The sequence below is a fragment of the Herpailurus yagouaroundi genome, unplaced genomic scaffold (genome assembly GCF_014898765.1).
Source record: "Herpailurus yagouaroundi ecotype Mexico unplaced genomic scaffold, PumYag 159, whole genome shotgun sequence".
Lineage (NCBI taxonomy): Eukaryota > Metazoa > Chordata > Mammalia > Carnivora > Felidae > Herpailurus > Herpailurus yagouaroundi.
Window position 1 is genome coordinate 60,780,892 of NW_024412400.1, and position 10,304 is coordinate 60,791,195.

General features: G+C 39.5%; 1 pseudogene; it reads left to right on the forward strand.

Moving 5' to 3' along the window:
• Window positions 1–8,309: 8,309 nt before the first annotated feature.
• On the forward strand, window positions 8,310–9,964 carry LOC121034212 (ferritin light chain-like; annotated as a pseudogene).
• The last annotated feature ends 340 nt before the right edge of the window (window positions 9,965–10,304 follow it).

A 10,304-nucleotide genomic window follows, 5' to 3' on the forward strand; every position in this document is an offset into this window, starting at 1 on the left:
CCTCGCAATGCAGCTGGGCTTTATCCTATCTGTTGAGGGTGTGAACAGAACAAAAAATATCAGAGGAAGGGCAAATTGGCTCTCTGCTTCAGCTAGGACATCTGTCTTCTCCAACTTGCAGATGTCAGCACTCCTGCTTTTCGAGCCTTTGGCCTCAGACACGGACTTATATATACCCTTGGTTCTCAGGACTGAATTTGGCCTGGAACTCCAACACCAGCTTTCCTGGACCTCTATCTTGCAGACAGCATATGGAGGGACTTCTCAGCCTCCATAACTGCATGAGTCAATCCCTCATAATATACATCTTTCTGTACATCTCTTTCTATATACCTTACTATTTCTCCTAATAGTCACTGCAATAGACTATAACTAATAGAGTCAGGAGCTAGAATCCACATGATATTAAAAACCTTAAATGTGGAGAATATTTACAACGAACAAGAGAAGGTTCTATCATTTAGGAAGAGGTTAGCTGAAAAGCTGGAAAGCACCATAAACAAACTTCTCATGTGACGAGAGTACATGGTAAGCACTTTCAGGATGAATTACTTCATCTGTGATTTTTCTTTCATTGTTGTAAAATGACCCCAAGAATCATGTGCTCTTATGGAAATATTAAAGGCCAGGAAGAAGAAAGGGAGGGGTCATTTTTCCTGCATCATTGACTAAGTGTCATCAATCAGAACCTCTACCTGTCTACAGTCAGCCACATGGAAAGAAGGCACATGGTGATAATATATAAACTAAAAATTTCTAAAACCTACTCAACTCTAAGACTAGACTCTCCAAATATCTCCACAAATTTACTAATCCACAAAAGAGAAGCCACCACCATCCACACTGTTGGAGAAATAGAATAACCCTATTTTGGAAGAAGCAAAATCCAAAACCTGAAGTCAGGTTATCTAGTTAGTTGTTTTGTTTTGTTTTTCAACGTTTTTTTTATTTATTTTGGGACAGAGAGAGACAGAGCATGAACGGGGGAGGGGCAGAGAGAGAGGGAGACACAGAATCGAAAACAGGCCCCAGGCTCCGAGCCATCAGCCCAGAGCCTGACGCGGGGCTCGAACTCACGGACCGCAAGATCGTGACCTGGCTGAAGTCGGACGCTTAACCGACTGTGCCACCCAGGCGCCCCTGTTTTGTTTTGTTTTGTTTTAAATAGCAGGTATATGCAGTTATGGAATCAAAATATTTTATCTATATATTAAACCACTTGTAATAACAGTGATGTCATTCTCAAGGTAAAAAAAAAAATTTGTATGCTTTACAAATGTCATTTGGAAATCAGAAAATTAGTAAGTCATTACTTCCCACGTATGAAAAACCAATCTAAATGTACTATTATTAAAGCCTAAGGATATTATTATACCCTAAGATACAAGTGTTCCTTCATGGGAACATTTTTTAATTACTATTTTAGATTCTCATCTTTAGAATTCAGTACCATATTCCCAGCTTCTATTATTTTTCCATGTACCCAGCCAATTCCTTTCTGTCACCATTATCTACTAGGCTTCCTCACTATGTGGAACTCATCATTATTTCCAATTCACATCCCCTGAGAAGATGGATTCAGGAGTTAGTGATTCTACCATAGTAATTTATAAAGGTCTTCTTAGAATTGGTCCATTTTACATGTGCTAATGACCAGCCCACTGAGTTTGACACTATCCACTATTACTAAACCTGCAGAGATACTTCACAGGGTTTCAGCCTTAATAACGACAAAAAGGCAGATGGAAGGACCTATTTATAAAACCTCAACATCTAGTTTATTTACTAAGCAGTAAGTACTGACCATTACAATGATTCACTCCCCTTCACTCTACCAAACTCCCAAGGCTATTTAATAGGTTCTTCAGTATTTGCTTATTAATTTTAAATCCAAGCATTAGATTTATGCTGCATTATTACCACCTCTTAAATCTTAAAGGCTTGGTTTAGATCTTTTTATCTTCTCTATTGACATAGGCCTCATCCATCAGCTATAAATTGTCATTCAATTTCAAATACATTCTCTATGAAGTTTGACCAGCTTTCATCTAAAAAGAGACACATCTTTCCCTCATTGACAATAATCAACAGCTAGCCAACGACAAGAGGCTTGACTTCAATGGAGTTTCTAAATGATACATGGAGAATATGTTGAGATGAAAACCACTCCTTTGAGATCTAATTTGAGGCCCTGCTAACAAAATGTGATTCATATCATAATTTTAATTATATTTTTAAATTTAAATGAATTTTATTCATTTAATTTATTCATAAGACCTCATCCAGAAGTCTGTATCACTGAATGCATCTTTGTTCTTGAGTTTTCATTATTAAATCAAGATTGGGTTCAGGGCATGCAATGAATTCTGATACCAGCTACCCAGTATTAGGCCAATTTCACAGGCTAGGGGCACAATCCTCCATAAGACTGCCATTACTTCAGATACCAGCTGCAGGTTTGGGAGTCTCCAGGCATCTTCACTTATGAACTGCAGGCTCAAAATTCAGGGTTCTCATCATCCCCTCAGATTTGATAATTCACTAGAAAGACTCATAGAACTCAGCAAAGCACTCTACTTACTATTATAGTTTTATTATTGCAAAAAGATAGAAATCAAAACAAGCCAAAGGGAAAGAGGTATAGTGTGAGGTATGAGAGGGCTCTCAAAATGAAGCTTTCATGGTCCCCAGAGATGCATTTCCTGCCTAGCACAAAGATATGTGATAATATGCAGAGTACTGTCAACCAGGAAAGCTCACCTGAGCCTCAGTGTCTATGGTTTTTATTGGAGTTTGATTATGTAGACATAATTGATTGAATCAATGGCAACTTGGCAGAACTCAATCTCCAGCAGGCTGACAGCACATGACTCAAAGCTTCAACTCTCTAAGTACGTGTTTGGTCTTTCCTGATGGCCAGCACTCATCTTGAGTCATCTTGTTAACATGAACAAGGCGTTCACCATGAGTCATCTCATTAGCATAAACTACCAGGTATAGTTCAAGAAGCACACCTTGGTATAGTCCAAGAAGCACACTATGAATAACAAAGACAGCCCTATCACTTAGGAAATTCCAAGAACTTAGAAGCCATCCCCCAAGAACTGGGAACACAGTCCAACAAAATTCTCTATTCCTAGGACTTATAGGTTACTTTCCAGGAACCAGAGACAAAGGCTAACCAAATTCTTTATCACAAAGAATGAGGGTGGGGGGAAGGGAGGGAGATTTTGTTATGTTCATAGTTCTCTATTTCATATGAAATTCAAAATTTCTTAAATCTATAAAGAAAACTCAGCACAGTACACCAAAAACAATAGAATAGACTTGATGTTCAACACTGACCACTTTGTTCTCTTCTACTACCTATCTTTCAATAGCCAGTGCCTCAGTGGAGAAAATGAATGTTAAAGGGAGGCTGTGTCCAACATGCATCTATGAGTTAGTTGAAAAGCCAGCAAGGCACAATTTCAGCCCACCACATATCAAACCACAAAAAATTTCTTTCTACTGACTTAGTCAAACTAGCACTTTTCAGGACTTATGCTTTGATGTACATGAAGGTCTTTCCTATTGTAATAATAGACTAATGTTTTTATCTCATTGTACGATAGATTTCCACTTTTTTTCCCTTAGTTTTGTTTTTCATTTAATGTATTTTCTTTTTAATTTATGTAAACCTTTGAAGCACGCCTATTCCAAATAGAACAGCCCCTTCTCCTGACAGAATCGTCCCCCCCAAAAAAAACACCATCAAAATTACTAGGAAAAAATAATACTCCAAATAAACTATGTAACTTCCAAAAAATATACCTACCACTATTTTTTTTCAAGAATATTATGGAGCTGTGATTTTTGCATACAGTTTTGTTCCCTAAAAGTGCACCCTACATTTTGGAGAATGCTTTCAATAAAGCTAAGAACCAGATACTGAAAACCCAGGAGATTAGTTTATTTAGCCAGAAGCTCTTGGTAGCTGAGATGGGTGAATTACCAAGTGTTTCTACAATTTCAGGGATAAAGACAAAGCCAACAAATAATGTATGTGCTTTTTCCGTGGAATATCCATATTTTGCAATCAACCAGAGAACTTGGAGGTTAATCTAACTCCAAAATTAAACCATCTATAAAAAGGATTAAGAGCGAAATTAAGTATGTTACATGAGCTTTTCCATTGAAATGTAATCACTTAATTAAGGGAGGTAGTTCAAAAATCTGCATGCTTTTTTTCTTCTTGAAAACGGAAGCCCAAATCTTAACAGTCAGCAAGACCAAGACTCTTATCTGAAGGACTGAGACCCACACCACCACCATCTCCTCCTCCACACACACAGACCTCTATCAGGCAAATGCATTAATATGCTTCCTTAATTGCCATCTTATATTCATCACGAAGGACTCGTCAGTTATTCGAATTTACAATGTCACTTTCAAGATGGATAAGGTAATGTTCTTACTGAATTCTTCGCATAAAGTCAATTCTAAATAAAGTCATATATGTTTAGGTCAAATCTCAAATTGGAATAAATCCTCCAAATTTTCCTTTGAGGGTGATTACTCTCATTACCGACCACCAATAGATCTATAACCTATTTTTGACTTAGAATGTTTTTGCTGGTTTTTTCATCCTAAAGCCCAAGAGTATAATGAATGTTATGGTGATTTGTAAAAGCAAATAGAATACTATAGTTGTTTAATAAATCACAAAAATCAACTAAGTATGGTCAACATCATTACGATTATAGAACCAAATATCTTCCAGGTGTAGAAAACTCATCATTCACAATGCACAGTGGGCAAAGTGATTTTGCCTTTCAAAACAGACACATTTCATTCAGCATATGAAATTTAAGTTGGCAATTCTTACCTGAGTTTGGGAGAATTTTAATTTGTATTCAAAAATGAGTGGCACTTGCAAACAAGGTGGTATACTGAAGTTGTGTACATCACAACTGTCTTTTATTGTCAGGAATGCACTTCTTGAGAATCACCCGGAGTAATGTGTAACAATTACTTTTATATTAGGTTTTGATCAATTGTACAGCATATTGTCTCAAAATTATCAGTCATAAAGAAAAGCCTTCAGCAATGGTAGCCTAAAAATAGTTTATTGCAGTCACATTGACTCAATTCATTTATGGTTTTCATTCCTCTATATTCAGATGGTTTTTTTGCCCTCATTTTCTATATTGTCTCTAAAGCAATATACCTGCACATTCTTGATGTTTTACTCAATTTTTTGTAACACAAAGCTTTCAATACTGAACACAGATAGGTAATTACCTAAAAGATATCTTTGCATTTGTTTGCCAAAAGTCATTTTTCAGAAGTGCTTTGTTGTTGCAAATGATAGCTTATTGGAATACTATTTCCTCTTAATTAAAGAGCAGCCTGATTCCTGTGAGACTTTATGATAAGCAGAAGTAAAATAAGACCATCTAAAACCTTTCTCAGCCACACTGGTAGAAATATACTTAAAACTATGAAAGATCAAAATTTGTGATGGAGCACCTAGATGGCTAAGTCAGTTAAGCATCCGACTTTGGCTCAGGTCGTGATCTCACAGTTTGGGAGTTCATGCCCCAAGTCAGGCTCTGTGTTGACAGCTCGGAGCCTGGAGCCTGCTTTGGATGCTGTGTCTCTTCTGCCCCTTCTGTGCTCACGCTCTGTCTCTCCCTCTTTCAAAAATAAATAAACATTAAAAAAATGTTTTTTAAATTGTGCCCAGGGATGGAGGTATCAGTTTTGTGGAGCTAAAATTTATACAATGGTGTGGGTGGGGGGCATGAGGCAGGGGAGGCTCTATAAAAATAATTACAAATACAAGATTAGGCCAAGGAAGAAGTCAGTGAGGGACCGTAGAGCTTAGTATTCATTAGCTTCATGACAAACTCACTCTATTCACTAAAAACGTATCTCTATACTTATTTTTAAACTGGTAAAATCACTACATCTACATTAAATCTTCTATCACATTTCTACAGATTGAGAATTCAGAATTAAAATCAATTCCAATATGGAAAATAGGCCAAGTGGCTGCCAGAGGTAAATGTTATGCTGATAAATAAAGCTATATTATGAAAAAAAAAATTGCGAAGCATGGAGATAAAACCTGATCATTATAAAATTCTAACCATCACCTCCCCCTCTGCAATCCTTATGTGAGTGAAGACCAAACGGCAATTTTTCTTCATTTTGTTGGCTGTTGTTTTTGCTTTGTTTTAAATCCAGCCAAAAAAATTAAAATCCACCAGCTCTTCCAAGTGTCAATAAATCTATGATCATACAGTGAAATCTGAGGTTACACAAACTTTGAAGTTGAAAGAAAATAAAGGTCATTTTTTGGAGCTAAACTTAAAGTCAAATTATGATTCTACCTCTTACTCCATTACCTGAGGATCTAATTTAATTTTCCTAAGATTGAGTTTGTTCATCTGTAGCAGGTGGGCCATAACCCCTACCGGAAAGTAATGTTGTAACAATTAGAGTTGCTATATTTGAAATTTTTAACATGTGGGAGATTACATAAATAGTAGTTTCTAACACTAAACTGTCAGCAGTAGTATCTTCTAAATTGTCTATAGGGGGTTTTGCTTAAAAAATACATTTATTAAAAATTGTGGATGTAGTGGGTCGCCTGGGTGGCTCAGTCGGTTAAGCGTCCAACTTCGGCCCAGGTCATGATCTCACAGTTCATGAGTTCCAGCCCCGCTTCGGGCTCTGTGCTGACAGCTCAGAGCCTGGAGCCTGCTTCGGATTCTGTGTCCCTCTCTCTCTGCCCCTCCCCAGCTCATGCTTGCACTCTGTCTCTGTCAAAATAAATAAACTTAAAAGAAAAAATTGGGAGGGGCACCTGGGTGGCTCAGTCGGTTAAGCGGCAGACTTCGGCTCCGGTCATGATCTCGTGCTCCGTGAGCGAGCCCCGCGTCGGGCTCTGTGCTGACAGCTCAGAGCCTGGAGCCTGCTTCAGATTCTGTGTCTCCCTCTCTCTGACCCTCCCCCATTCATGCTCCGTCTCTGTCTCAAAAATAAATAAACGTTAAAAAAAATTAAATAAAATAAAAATTGGGGACGTGGAGCAGATAGCAGAGAAAAGAAGAAAGGGAAAGAGAAATATACAAAGGGAGCTAAAGAGGAGGAGAGAATGGGGAAAAAAACATGGCACAAAACTTGCAAGAATAAAGGGGCTCAGTATAAAATTTCTGCTGGTGGAATCTAATGAGCAATGTCTAATGATTTACATCAAATTATGTTTTGCCTCTGTTGCATACCTCCTGCCCCCTCCTCAGGCTTCAAGACTGACCAATGTGATTTTTACTGTGGTCACATTGAAGGAAATGAAAGAAAGGAGCATCAAGAAGAGGTGTGGTACATCTTTCCATTTACATAAGTCTTCTTTTGGTTGCTTTCATTAATGTTTTGTATGAATCCTAAACGTTCTCGTTAAGTTCGTATCAAATTACTTTTTATGGCATTTAAGAATTTCAAATTCCACTTGTTCATTGCAGTTAACTTTTGTATATTGAGAGTGTATCCTGTGACCTTGCTAAACTCCCCTATTAGTTTCAGAGAGTTTTTGTAGATTCTTCGGGATTATCAGCATACACAACCACACTATCTGTGAATAAAGGTGGTTTTATTTTTTCTTTCCAAAAAAAATTTATGCATATATATATGTGTGTGTGTGTATATATATTTATGCACAACTGACCGATGTAACTGAAATGACCAGATATAACTCCCTCTTACCCTTAGTGTTACAGATGAAGTGTTTAGGGCTATGATTTTGCCCATGATTCAAACCTGTCAGTTTGGCTAGACAGGTTAATCCAAAAATCACATTCAAGTGAAAGTTGGAATCCTACTCAAACATTTTGCCACACCCTAGAAGAAACCAGAGAAACTTGTGATTTCTGTTTAAAACGCAGAAAGCTGGCAAGCACGCTGCTTCACCATTACAACCAAAACTACCACAAATGCCTGGCAATCAACAAATTCAAAACTGTCTTGAACCCATGAGAGAGATAAGGTCTCAGAGCCAATGACTGACCTGAAATGTAAGGAGAAAAGCAGTCTCCAAGACAAAAAAGGACACAAGAACTTGCATACCCAGGGGGAGAATCTGCCTGTTGCCACAGGACAATAGGCCAAATCCAGGTAAAATTTTTAATCCATTTCTAAATTCCAAGTGAGGACAGGAATGAGAATACAGAATCCCTGGGAACCACAGACACAAGCTGCATTCACAACTCCTCACCCATTCTTCAAAAACCCTACCTGAGCTCCACAGAAAAAGACTGGGTCGGGACATGAGGCCCAAGAGAACCTCCATTCCCGTGCAAGCCGCAGAGAGGTAAACAGCTGTGGCAAAGCACAAGGTCCTGCCCACACTCTTCTCATCTACCCCTCCCACAGAAAAAAAGGCTGAAGCATCTGGGGTTAGGGCAGCAAAAGATTGTTGCCTTTCAAGTACTTTAAAGAACTACAGCTGGGGGCAGGAACAGAAAAATAATTTACACCTGGAGCTGCCTGCTGAGGCCCACACCATTAGCTATCTCAGCAGGGTTGCTGTTACTTCTTATCTTTTTTGTCTGTTTTTTGTATACATCCACAAGGTAATCTTAAGTTTTTTATAAGAAAATAAGTGAACTGAATTAGCTAAAAGAATTTTGTTAAAGCAGAACCAAGTTTGAGGTTCACAGTAACTGATATCTACACACAAAACAGTAGCCAAGACAGTTCAGGGCTGGAGAAAGGTTAGACCTGGGGGCCCAATGGGACTGGATGGAGGGTTCAGAAAATGAAATACACCGGCACATATACAGGGGATCCTTGCCCAATATGGAGGGGAGGAGGTGGATGTGGGAGTTAGGGGTGCCAATCCCCAGGTAGTGGAAAATCCACCTAATACTTTTTTTTTTTTTTTTTTTTTTTTTTTTAGAGATAGAAAGAAAGTGAGTGTGAGCAGGGTAGAAGGGCAGAGGGAAAGAGAGACAGAATCTTAAGCAGGTTCCATGCTCACCAAGGAGCCAACGAAGGGCTAGATCCCATGACTCTGGGATCATGACCTGAGCCAAAATCAGGAGTCGGATGCTCAACTGACTGAGCCACCAAGGCATCCCTCCACTTATAACTTCTGAGTTATAGGCATCCCTCCAAGTATAACATCCCTCCACCTATAACTCCCCCAAGCTTAACTACAAATAGCCTAATGTTGATGGGGAAGCCTTACCAACAACATAAAACAGTCTAGTGGCACACATTTTGTATATGTATTAAATGCTCTATTCTTACAATAAAGCTAGAGAAAAAAATGTTGAGAAAATATATTTACAGTACTCTGCTGTAAAAAATACTCATATAGGCAGGGTGCCTGGGGATCCCCAAGATCTATCACTTGTTTCAAAAGTGTTTAGAATGGAGGAATGCCCCTTCTTGCAATTTCTTTTCCCGTTGCAACCTTGGAAGCCATTGTCTCAGCCACCCTCTGCTTCCGGGACCAACCAACACGGTGTTGTTTTCTTTAGCTTAGCTTCTAATGCCAATCAACCATAAGCTCCCAGATTCCTCAGAATTATTCCTGTCAGGTGGAAGCTGCCGTCAACCACTTGATCAACATGCATCTGCAGGCCTCTACACTTACCTTTCTCTGAGCTTCTATTTCCACCAGGACGATGACGTGGCTCTGGAAGGCATGGGACACTTCTGTGGGTTGCCGAAGCGCAAGGACTCCCAGCGTCTCTGGAAGATGCAAAACCAGCGCGGCGGCAGCGCCCTCTTCCAGGACCCAGGGTGAGTGGAGTAAAACTGGACACTTCAGAAGCTGCCTCGGCGCTGGGGAAAGACCTAAAGTGGACCCTTTTGTATCTGCTTGCTGTGGGTTCTGCCTGCGCCGTGTGAGTTCCTAGGGAACCACTTCCGGGAGGAACAGGTGAAACTCACCAGGAAGATGGCGACCACGTGACGAATTAGGCAGGCTGGCCCCCAGGCTAGGCTGGGCAAGTTAGGCTCACTCTCAAGCGGGAGTAGGAGCCTCCAGAACCCAGAGTCTGTTGAGAATCCCCTCAGGCATCCCGCTGATGTCAGGACTGCTGCCTGAATCTCTCCCTTCAGCTACTAGGCCGCTGTTTAACCACTTTGGAGTCTTCTTAACAGCTGTGGACCAACTGGAAACAATAAAGCTTTTTGCAGGGCTGGGTGGGGGGATCTGACTATATGTGAATGCGCGCAAGTTCAAACCCATATTGTTCAAAGCTCAACTGCATGTTCAATTGATTTTCAGTAAACATGCAAGGAGATTCAAT